Below are 12,745 nucleotides of genomic sequence, written 5' to 3'. Positions count from 1 at the left end.
AAATAGCCAAGCAGAACCATACCCGGCCAAAACATAGAAATACAAAATCATAGAAAACAAAAACATAGAATGCCCTCCCCAAATCACACCGTGACCAAACCAAATAGAGACAGCCAGAGAGAAGTAAAACCTTGTGAATAATATGTAGTCCAGTAATGAGTTGAATTTCTTAGATTCATCTTCCCCTAATAACTATGGTTTAATAGGTTGAGTCTCCCTTCGAAAGACACTGGCACACAAAAGACAAACCAATGCCTATATTTTATTTAAAAAATACTTTTGCCTCTCTGCTACCGTGTGTTTTTTTCTGTAAGTGTTTTTGGTTTTGCTACACAACAAGTGTTCCTGAGGAAGAATAGAAACGTGCTCCAGATGCAATATGGCAGTCAAAGGTACGAGTTTAACGGCTTCTGTGGAAATCCAGCGGCCTTCACTGCTGAGACAGAAGGGCGTTCCGATTGGCCTTCATCTTCTCAAGGCGCTTTACTAGGTGGTTGTTGGTCAGCTCCATCTCCTCAATCTTATCTAGTGCAATCTGCAGCTGTGGGGGAAAAATAGGGGAATGGTTAGAAATAAAAGCTTAGACTGGTTTATGTCAAATCAAACATCAGCCACTGACATTTTTTTAATCAATTTTTTGTTCCTTACCTCTTTGAAGTTTCCTTTTTTCAATTTTCAGTTCATCTTCTATTTTCTCTGAGTTATCAGCTGATGCCTTGTAATCTGCACACTTGTCCTTCAAGTCTGTTGATCTAGATATGAGGATAATGAAACAAAAACAAATTAAACACAACCTTCACATTTGAAGCTGACATTTATTTTCATTTTCTCATTCAAACACAAATGTATGTATATTAATGTGTCTGGTTCAGCAGTTTGCATTTGGTCAGCTAGGGAACATATGGAAAGTATGTCAGTGTTTCCATGACTTACGTTTTGTTCCATTGTGCCCATTTCCTGTTCTGCCTTCGAGAGCTTGAACTTGTATTCACTTATCTGTCTGTTGGCATCTCCTGCAGACAGTAAAAGATTAGAACGTTTGAGTTAGTACATTTATATTACACAGGACAAGGAAATTAAGATGTGAGCCTTGCTGTTATTTTATTTTTGGCAGTGTATGTTTAATGTAAAGAGAAAGCCTTTAGTGAGTGTGCATAGGCTTTGTATCAATGGTGACATGTATGCCTTTGTATGTTTTGAATGGTGTGAATGGTAGTGTAAACTTTAGTAGGTTTGGGTAGGAACGGGACTTACTTTGCATCTCAATGAAGTGCAGGTCAGTGCCATTCTCCATCCATCTGTGAAGGCATCCTCCATCTTGGAGTGCTTCTGCCTTTCATCCTCCAGTTGCATTTTCAACTTCCTGATATAAGGGACAACACACAGAATGGACAGCATGACTTATTATAGCTGAACAGACAGTTAAAAAATACATGAGAAAATAGTCAAGAGGAAACTAGTATAGCCCTGCCAGACATCACTGTGGTCGAAGAGTAAAATTACACATGTACCTGGGCTAAGAGTTCGTCCTTTTCATCCGCAAGCTTTTGTATCCTAACATCTGCAAAGGAGAAAAAATATGATAATTATAAAAAAGGTGCCTTGCAACTATGACCGCAGCACCATTGTGTTAAAATAACAATGAAGTGCGCCCCCTGGTGTATTATTTACTGAATAACACATGAACATCACAGATATTAATTAATTTCTCCCACTGCTCCCTTTAGGAGAACCTGTTCTGTCCCCTCCACTCACCCAGAGACCCTTCTCCTGCTGACTCCAGCACCTGGGCAGCCTCCTGTGTGACCACGGTGATCCCTGCGGCTGGGTCGTTATGGTTGATGTCCCCGTTAGGCATTCCCTCTGGGATGATGGTCAGGCCGTGTTTCTAAGGAGTCAAAGGGACACAGTGTTAACAGAGGGGCAATGTCCCAATATCCACACTAGCATACCACTCAGTGTGAATTGAAAGTATGTTCATTGAAACTTGGCCTAGAGTGAGGCAGCAGAGGAGGGTTTACAACTTAATGTATTTCACAGTTTGAAATGCAATAAGCCACAGAGCTGTATGAAGTAATGGTTTACTGAGGTTTCCATTGCTTGTACACAGACTGACAGACACACAGCATACACTTAGTATACAAAACATTAAAAACACCTGCTCTTTCCATGACAGACTGAACAGGTGAAAGCTATGATTCCTTATTGATGTCACTTGTTAAATCCACTTCACTCAGTGTAAATTCAGAGGAGATGACAGATTAAATAAGGATTTTAAGGCTTGAGACATGGATTGTCGTTCTTTGCTTCACGGAAACATGGCTCACGAGAGACTATCGGAGTCGGTGCAGCCAGCTGGTTTCTTCATGCATCGCGCCGACAGAAAAAAGCATCTTTCTGGTAATGTTGTTAATGGTAATGTATGTTTTGAATGGTAGTGTGAACTTTTGTAGGTTTGGGCAGGAACGGGACTTACTTTGCATCTCAATGAAGTAGGGGGTATGCCTTATGATTAACGAGACGTGGTGTGATCAAGTCCTTCTGTTCACCTGACTTAGAATTCCTCACAATCAAATGTCGGTAGCATTATCTACCAAGGGAATTCTCTTCGATTGTAATCACAGCTGTATATATTCCCCCCCAAGCAGACACATCGATGGTCCTGAACTAACTTTATTTGACTATGTAAACTGGAAACCACATATCCTGAGGCTGCATTCATTGTAGCTGGGGATTTTAACAAGGCTAATCTGAAAACAAGACGCCCTAAATTCTATCAGCATATCGATTGCGCAACCAGGGCTGGTAAAACCCTGGATCATTGTTATTCTAACTTCTGCGATGCATATAAGGCCCTCCCCCGCCCTCCTTTCGGAAAAGCTGACCATGACTCCATTTTGTTGCCTCTAGCCTACAGACAGAGACTAAAACAAGAAGCTCCCGCGCTCAGGTCTGTTCAACGCTGGTCCGACCAATCTGATTCCACGCTTCAAGACTGCTTCGATCACGTGGATTGGGATATGTTCCGCATTGCGTCCAACAACAACATTGACGAATACGCTGATTCGGTGAGCGAGTTCATTAGAAAGTGCATTGACAATGTCGTTCCCATAGCAACGATTAAAACATTCCCAAACCAGAAACCGTGGATTGATGGCAGCATTCGCGCAAAACTGAAAGCGCGAACCACTGCTTTTAACCAGGGCAAGGTGACCGGAAACATGACAGAATACAAACAGTGTAGCTATTCCCTCTGCAAGGCAATCAAACAAGCTAAGCGTCAGTATACAGACAAAGTAGTCGCAATTCAACGGCTCAGACACAAGAGGTATGTGGCAGGGTCTACAGTCAATCACGGATTACAAAAAGAAAACCAGCCCCGTCGCGGACCAGGATGTCTTGCTCCCAGACCGACTAAATAACTTCTTTGCTCGCTTTGAGGTCAATACAGTGCCACTGACACGGCCCGCTACCAAAACCTGCAGACTCTCCTTCACTGCAGCCGACATGAGTAAAACATTTATACGTGTTAACTCTCGATAGGCTGCAGGCCCAGAAGGCATCCCCAGCCGCGTACTCAGAGCATACGCAGCTGGCTGGTGTGCTTACGGACATATTCAATCAATCCTTATAGCAGTCTGCTGTTCCCACATGCTTCAAGAGGGCCACCATTGTTCCTGTTCCCAAGAAAGCTAAGGTAACTGAGCTAAACGACTACCGCCCTGTAGCACTCACTTCCGTCATCATGAAGTTCTTTGAGAGACTAGTCAAGGACCATATCACCTCCACCCTACCTGACACCCTAGACCCACTCCAATTTGCTTACCGCCCCAATAGGTCCACAGACGACGCGATCGCAACCACACTGCACAATTCCCTAACCCATCTGGAGAAGAGGAATACCTATGTGAGAATGCTGTTCATCGACTACAGCTCAGCATTTAACACTATAGTACTCTCCAAACTCGTCATCAAGCTCGAGACCCTGGGTCTCGACCCCGCCCTGTGCAACTGGTACTGGACTTCCTGACGGGCCGCCCCCAGGTGGTGAGGGTAGGTAACAATCTCTACCCTGCTGATCCTCAACACTGGGGCCCCACAAGGGTGCATTTTGAGCCCTCATGTACTCCCTGTTCACCCACGACTGCGTGGCCATGCACGCCTCAACTCAATCATCAAGTTTGCGGACGACACTACAGTGGTAGGCTTGATTACCAACAACGACGAGACGGCCAACAGGGAGGAGGTGAGGCCCCTCGAGTGTGGTGTCAGGAAAATAACCTCACACTCAACGTCAACAAAACAAAGGAGATTATTGTGGACTTCAGGAAACAGCAGAGGGAGCACCCCCCTATACACATCGACGGGACAGTAGTGGAGAGGGTAGTAAGTTTTAAGTTCCTCGGCGTACACATCACGGACAAACTGAATTGGTCCACCCACAGACAACGTTGTGAAGAAGGCGCAGCAGCGCCTCTTCAACCTCAGGAGGCTGAAGAAATTCGGCTTGTCACCAAAAGCACTCAAACTTCTACAGATGCACAATCGAGAGCATCCTGTAGGGCTGTATCACCGCCTGGTACGGCAACTGCTCCGCCCACAACCGTAAGGCTCTCCCAGAGGGTAGTGAGGTCTGCACAACGCATCACCGGGGGCAAACTACCTGCCCTCCAGGACACCTACACCACACAATGTCTCAGGAAGGCCATAAAGATCATCAAGGACAACAACCACCCGAGCCACTGCCTGTTCATCCCACTATCATCCAGAAGGCGAGGTCAGTACAGGGACCGAGATACTGCAAAACAGCTATCTCAAGGCTATCAGACTGTTAAACAGCCACCACTAACATTGAGTTGCTGCTGCCAACACACTGACTCGACTCCAGCCACTTTAATAAAGGAAATTGATGTAAAAAATGAATCACTAGCCACTTTAAACAATGCCACTTAATATAATGTTTACATACCCTACATTACTCATCTCATATGTATATACTGTACTCGATACCATCTACTGCATCTTGCCTATGCCGTTCTGTACCATCACTCATTCATATGTGTGTGTATAAGGTTAGGTTAGATTACTCTTTAGTTATTACTGCATTGTCAGAACTAGAAGCACAAGCATTTCGCTACACTCGCTTTAACATCTGCTAACCATGTGTATGTGACAAATAACGATTTGATTTTGTGCCATTCAGATTGTGAATGGACAAGTCAAAATATTTAAGTGTCTTTGAATTGGGTATGGCAGTAGGTGCTAGGCACACCAGTTTGTGTCAAGAACTGCAACGCTGCTGGGTTTTTCACGCTCAACAGTTTCCCGTGTGTATCAAGAATGGTCCACCACCCAAAGGACATCCAGCCAACTTAACACAACTGTGGGAAGCATTGGAGTCCACATGCGTCTGTGTTATGCTTTTGACACCCTGTAGAGTCCATGACCTGACATATTTAGGCTGTTCTGAGGGTGGGGGTGGGGGGGGGGTTGCAACTCAATATTACGAAGGTGTTCCTAATGTTTGGTATACTCCGTGTAGTTCAACACATTTGTGGAAGAAACAACTGAGTAGGAAAAAAGACTAAACAAATGTAGGTACACAAGAAGACATACATAGCCACATACCACAAGTTGCTTTATCATCACTGTTGTTTGTAGCAAGCTTATTCCTGGAACCTACTTCGTCTATTCAATGGGGATATAGACTATTCCCAGCCCTCTGGTGGTGAGACCTACCTCTCCTGTTTTGGCCTTTGCCTTGATGTCAGCCAGCTCATCCCTCTCATTCCTAATGCAATCAAATAACCCTTTCTGCCTTTCTATGGCTTGGTGGCCACATGCTGGAGGGAGAGAAGACAAAAGGAAAGAAAGGAGAGAAGTATAGGAACAGTTGGAAAGACTGATATGTACAGTATATGCATGCACACTGCAATAACCTTTGTACATGCACATATGTCTGTATAGACCTGCAAATGGTACACCAGAATGGTACGGTTGAGTTGGAAAGGCAAAGTGGCAGATGTTGACACAACCACCACAGGCTCACATAAAACACCACATGACAAAACAGTTATGTAAGGGAGAGCTAAAGGCCAAATAAAAAGATCTGACACTAGACAGGCAGAGCTTTAAGTCTAGGCCTACATAACTTAAATGGATTTCATGCTGTCATTTCAGGGTAAATAAATTAGTTTTAAAAGGGGAGAAATTTCTATTTTTTCCCCCGATACACATCAAATGCTTGCAGGTTCACAGTTTCCCTTGCACTGACTAAACTTTACAGATTGTACACACAACCTACATCTTAACCTAAAATGACCACAGCATCCAAAGTTTATTAAATTAGTGAACCCACAATCATCATATCACATGCAAATTTAGGGAAACTAAACTGAATTAGAATTGGTCCAACAACTACGGGCTATTATCCAGAGTCCCTGTCATGCAACTATGAGAGGCAATAAACTGTTTAGGACCAGTCGATTACCTGATACAGATTTCATTGATCGGTGATTCAGCAACAAGTTTCCTTCAGGCAACTCTACAGCTTTATATGGGTGGCCCGATTCTTTAGCATTCTGCTGAATTGTCCACTGATAAATTTAAAAGGAATTGGACTGATGTAAGGAATATGGTGGAAACTCCCTCTAGCCATGCTTGCACCAACCCAATGCTTTTAAATACACGAGAAGGAAGTGAACGACTGTACACTTCTGGGTTAAGGGTATTGAATCTAAACACAAACCTTAAATTTCCATTTGGTCAGAGAGAAACATACAAACCAAAACAATACAAGCTGTCTGTGCACATCTATTGCCTCTCACAATCCTTCAGAGTCCTTTCAGTTTATCGTTTCCTGCAGGGCAAACACCTCTCTGGTGAGGGTCTCTAACTTAGTCTGGATTCGCTGGTTCTCCTTTAGTGGTATTGCGTACAGAGAGAGAGAGAGACAGGGTAAAATAGAATGAAAAACTGAATAAAATAGCTGAAAAGGATGGAAAGAGAAATGACAGGATGAAACAAAAAATGTAGATAGCCTTGAATAGAAATTGAGTGAAAGGGATGACAAGTAAGGGACCAGAAAAAAAAGACAGGTGGCCAGAAAATGATCTGGAGTAGAGATAATTTCAGTATAGAGAGACGAGGCAAAGAAAAGTGACAAAGACCAGTCAGAGAAAACGATGAAACAGGAGAGGAGACACTGGGATGAGTGTGAGACTATGAGAGGGAGAAGTGTAGTCTCACACTATGGAACTTCAAGCTGCTGCAGTACACAGACTACAGGACTGTAAAGAATGGAAGTGTATAAAGAGGTGTAGGTGTGAAATGATGGTCACCAAATGTTGGTTTTCTTAGTGCAGCCATACCTCAATGTGCTCATCTCTTTGGCGGATTCCCTCCTTTAACTCCGCTTGTTTGTGCTGCAGGACTGTGCATGTGTGCTTTTGTCTTTCTAGTTCCTGGAATGAAAGAGGGCCGTTGTAAGAGTCACAATCAATCAGAAAGTGCAACCATTCTTCATTACACAAGTTAAAAATCTCAAGACCACCCCAAAAAAAAGAGTGCAGTCATGGGCAGTGAGCAAGATTCCATTGATGTTTACACTTTTTTGTCTAGCCAGGTAATTGGATCAGGGAGCATTTTGATTTGGCCTTGTTTCCTCTGGAATTATATAGCTACACCCATTGTCAGCAAAGAGCAGTGGATCTCATAGTCAGACAGACAATGGTGCAGTTGTACTTGGCCGCTTTGCTGATTATAAGACCTGCACACATGAATGAGTTCAAGTATATGAACAAGTTGATAGAGCGGTTGGAGACTTAGCTGCAATTTGCATATGCTCACCTCTGTCCGAGTCTGCATATGTTAACAGTAGATGATAAAGGTTATCTACTATGCTGTGTGTGTGTGTGACAGAGAGTGTGTAACACTTCACCTTAGACTTGTCCTCAGTTTCTCTACGCATCTCTGCTATCTGCTCTTCCATCTCCTCGATGACATCTTTGAGTGTGTCCACGTTGTAGATGAGGTTGGCTTTGTCATTGTCCAGCTGTGCGTTCGACACCATGGCTTTCTTATACTTCTCCTCCACCTCCGACAGCGACTCCTAGCTGACACACACACACACACACACCTCTTTACAGAATGAACCATGAGGGAGATACCACAGAACAATAATTACTATTATTACTATAGTAATTACAGTAATAATAGTACAGCTCTGCACAACCACACTTGGGTTGGGCGATAGTATCATCTGTCGACGATGATTGACAGCCATCATCAATGGTGACAACATCGTGATGTGACAGACGACGATGGTTCAGCCTATTTGAACTTGACTGGAGCCGCGAAGTAAAGAAAACAGTCTTGCAGTGCACAGCAGGGCAACACACAGGTGACAGTCAAATTACTCTGCCTATTCTTTTTGCTATAGCCTGTTTCAATAAATATTCTATATAGCCTACAGAGTGCAAGAGAGGAATGTAGGCCAGACAGAGCGGAGAATTCCACCAAAGCAGCGCAAAATGTCCATTCAGACAATATTATTTCTCTCTCCCATGCATGGACATTAGGCTATAGCCTAAACCTATTTATTATTATAAAAAGGATACTTGTGAGATCGACGGTGCATTGATTCAGTCGGCGGAATGATTCAAGCCACGGATAAAAAAAATAAGGAACCCTCGATTCCAAAGAACAAAAATATATCAAAAGTGGAGCGAGTTCAGCTATTCTGTTTCAGCTCAACCAAAGTGTAGGACATGCCAGGAATCAGGTGTGTCTGTAAACTACCTTCTCTAAACACAAATAGTTTGTTCCATTTTATGAGGCAAATAAAGCAACTATTATCCAGTTCTAAAGACTGCAGGCTGCTTCTATCCCGGCCATGATGTAGGCCTATAACCTAGCTCACTACAGTAAGACAGACAGATCCTCATCAGACAGTCACTGCTCCATCATGTGCACACCACAGACACAAATAAACCTGTTCAACTCCTCCACCAGAAAGGAATATCAGAAAAAAATTAGCATTGCCTGCCCTTAGCTTCTGCCCAGGCGTCCAACATCATTTTTCATCAGGATTCGTCCAGTAGCATCACATATCACAATGTTTTATTTGTACATAATCACAATAGGACAAAGGTTGATGTCGCCAACCCTAGACCACGCTGATAATAGGAGCAACAAAGTATTTGTACATTAATTTAGTCTCAACTAGGAAACCATGTTTGGGATGTTTGAAACACACTGGCGAGTCTTAAATGCAACCTCTACTTCAGTCTCACCTTCAAATGACTAATTCAGTATGACGCATTTAACAGTGACTCGAGTTCTTACATTAAATTAACAATACTCATATCAAGACACATAAAAAAGGTATGAACATGAGTAATATCTTAAATAAGATCTAAAAACAGAGGAAAAGCAACTTTTCTCAAGTGTTCCATCAGTTGTCCAACTCAGGTTTGATTGTGTTTGAAAATATGGGGTGTTGAAACTTCATTACAATGCTCCCTCTGAAGCCCACCTTGGACTTGGCTTACATTGTAATCCATTTCACAAAACCCGAGATGGACAAGTGATAAAACAGATCCACTTGATATCGATGGTGCATTGATTCAGTCGGCGGAATGATTCAAAGCACAAAATAAATCAAATAAAACAAATTGAGACCAAAGATAAAAAAATATATCAAACTGGAGTGAGTTCAGCTATTGTGTTTCAGTTCTACCAAAGTGTAGGACATGCTAGGAATCAGGTGTGTTAGTAAACTACCCTTTTAAACACAAATAGATTCAGAGAACAGTGAGCTTTTAGAGTGACTACAGAAAATAAACCAGGAGTTCCTCAGAGCTGTGTGAATGAAAGCTAATCATAGATTTTAGCGTAGGACTACAAACCTGGAAACCCATCCAACAGACAGAAGATTGTTGAAAGACAAGACAATTCATGGTCTTGTTCTTACTCCCCAAGCACTGCTAGAGTTCAAACGAGGCTTTCAATCCATGCCATAAACAGTGCGTTTCAAACTGAGCAGGAAAGATCATGCAGGGAACATGCCATCAGACTGAGTGTTTTTGGTGTTACAGTCAGTGGGGTCATAGGCTACCAGGGGACAAGAGAAGGCACACTGTGAGCTCAGGTCCCTCTACCTTCGGCTCTTTAAGTCCCTGCATTGTACCGCCCCTCTACATCCTGAATCTGGTCCTTTAGATCATAGAAATCCTGTGGAGCAGATGGGAAGAAAGGGTTCATGGGTTGGGGTGAATTGGGGGAAACCAGGAAGAATTAAGGACAGATTTGAAACAAAGCACCCATGCTGTTGGCATCTCGGGACAGTAATTTACCCAACGGTAGGCCCAGACATACAGGATGACAGCTTTATAGGAAGTTTAAAAAACATACAATCTTCCCGTGCATACATGAAGTCCACATGTTGAATGAGGTGCTGAGTAGCAACGCACATGCCCCGCCCACCTGAGGATCTGTCTTTTTTTTCAGCCATCTATTTCCTGTTGTTTGAGGGATGCAAAATCCACTTGTCACTTATATCTCGCTGGATTGATTGCTTTCATTTTACTCCAGCGACTCTTTCATACTCTTGTTGGTGCCTGTTGTTTCTCCCCGTTAAAGTTACGAATGCGGAAATGTTTAATGACCTGTCAAACACCAAAATGAAAACTTGGATAATAGTGATGTCTGATCTCACAATGTAAAGTATGTATAGATAGGTGATATCTAGAGCCAAGCATGTAGATTTTTGATCAGAGGGTATCTTGCTATTGACACACTTGTTGAAATATGCAACAGAACGTGACAATAATTACATGAGGAAATCTAGACAGTGCAGGTAGGCCTAGACAAAGGAAGTTTGTGGTTCCAGCCCTGTTCCACCCCTTTATGTTACTATCTTCATACCCCTTGACTTATTCTACATTTTGTTATGTTACAGGCTGAATTGAAAATGTATAATTTATATATATATATATATATATATATATATATATATATATATATATATATATATATATATATATATATTTTTATTTTTTTTTTTTACCAATCTACACACAATACCCCATAATGACAAAGTGAAAACATGTTAAGAATATTTGCAAATTGATAAATGAAATCTCATTTACATAAGTTCTCACACCCTTGAGTCAATACTTTGTAGAAGCACCCATGGCTTCGATTACAGCTGAGAGCCTTTCTGGGTAAGTCTAAGAGCTTTCCACAACAGGATAGTGCAACATTTGCCCATTATTCTTTAAAAAATTATTTAAATTCTGTCAAATTGGTTGCTGATCAATGCTGGACAACCATTTTCCGGTCTTGCCATAGAGTTATGACTTAAATCTACTTAAAAATCTAACTCGGCCACTCAGGAACATTCTTTGCCTTCTTGGTGAGCAATGAAAGTGTATATTTTGGCCTTGTGTTTCCTGCCGAATGGTGAATTCATCTCCCAGTGTCTGGTGAAAAGCAGACAACCAGGCTTTCCTCCCGGATTTAGCCTGTGCTTAGCTCCATACCGTAGATTTTTTTATTCTGAAAAACTACAATCCTTAACGATTACAAGCATACCCATTACATGATGCAGCCACCACTATGCTTGAAAATATGGAGAGTGGTACTCAGTCATTTTTTCCAAACATAACACTTTGCTATTCAGGTCAAAAAGTGAATTGCTTTCCCATATTTTTTTCACTATTACTTTAGTGCCCTGTTGCAAACAGGATGCATGTTTGTACTATTTTTTATTCTGTACAGGCTTCCTTCTTTTCACTCTGTCAATTAGGTTAGTATTGTGGAGTAACTACAATCTTGATGATCCTTCCTCAGTTTTCTCCCATCACAGCCATTAAACTCTAACTGTTTTAAAGTCACCATTGGCCTCATGGGGAAATACCTAAAGCGGTTTCCTTCCTCACCGGCAACTGAGTTAGGAAGGACGCCTGTATCTTTGTAGTAATTGGGTCTATTGACACACTACCCAAAGTGCAATTAATAACTTTGCTATGCTCAAAAGGATAATCAATGTCAGCTCTTTTTTTTTTACACAACTACCAATAGGTGCCCTTCTTTGCGAGGCATTGGAAAACCTCCCTGGTCTTTGTGGTTTGAAATTAACTGCTCAACTGAGGGACCTTTCAGATAATTGTATGTGTGGGGTACATAAAAAAAAAAAAGAAAAAGTTAAACACTATTATTGCACACAGAGTGATTCCATGGAACTTGTGACTTTATTCCTGAACTTATTTAGGCTTGCCATAACAAAGGGGTTGAATACTTAGACTCAAAACATTTTAACTTTTCATTTAAAAAAAACATAGTTCAGTTCCATTTTGACATTATTGGGTATTGTGTGAATTTCAATTTAATGCATTTTAAATTCACGGCTATAACACAAAATGTGGAAAAAGTCAAGGGGTGTGAATACTTTCTGAAGCCACTGGACATTAGTATATTTATGCAAATAAGGCAAATCTAATTGTCTTTATTTTAACACAAAATAAATACCTGATACCATTAGAAAATGTATATGAGTGAATTCTAAGAAAAATAACCTGTGAAATTTGACTAAATTAATACCTGAATTCCCACCAGAATCCCTGAACTCTATTCTTAGTCTGTGCCAGTAAAACGTTTTAATGCTATAATTCAGTAAATACCAGATGCATACCAGTTTGGAGTATCTTCATCATTGTCCAACTGTTGCATTTATTTGAATAGT

At 41.7% G+C, this 12,745-nt stretch overlaps 1 pseudogene; it reads right to left on the bottom strand.

Annotated features, from left to right (window-relative positions):
* Positions 1-521: 521 nt before the first annotated feature.
* Positions 522-12,745, bottom strand: part of LOC112260687 — a 38,565-nt pseudogene continuing 26,341 nt past the window's right edge.

The sequence above is a fragment of the Oncorhynchus tshawytscha genome, linkage group LG01, assembly GCF_018296145.1.
Source record: "Oncorhynchus tshawytscha isolate Ot180627B linkage group LG01, Otsh_v2.0, whole genome shotgun sequence".
Lineage (NCBI taxonomy): Eukaryota > Metazoa > Chordata > Actinopteri > Salmoniformes > Salmonidae > Oncorhynchus > Oncorhynchus tshawytscha.
Note: the sequence above shows the minus strand (reverse complement) of the source record. Positions and strands in the feature narration are given on the sequence as shown.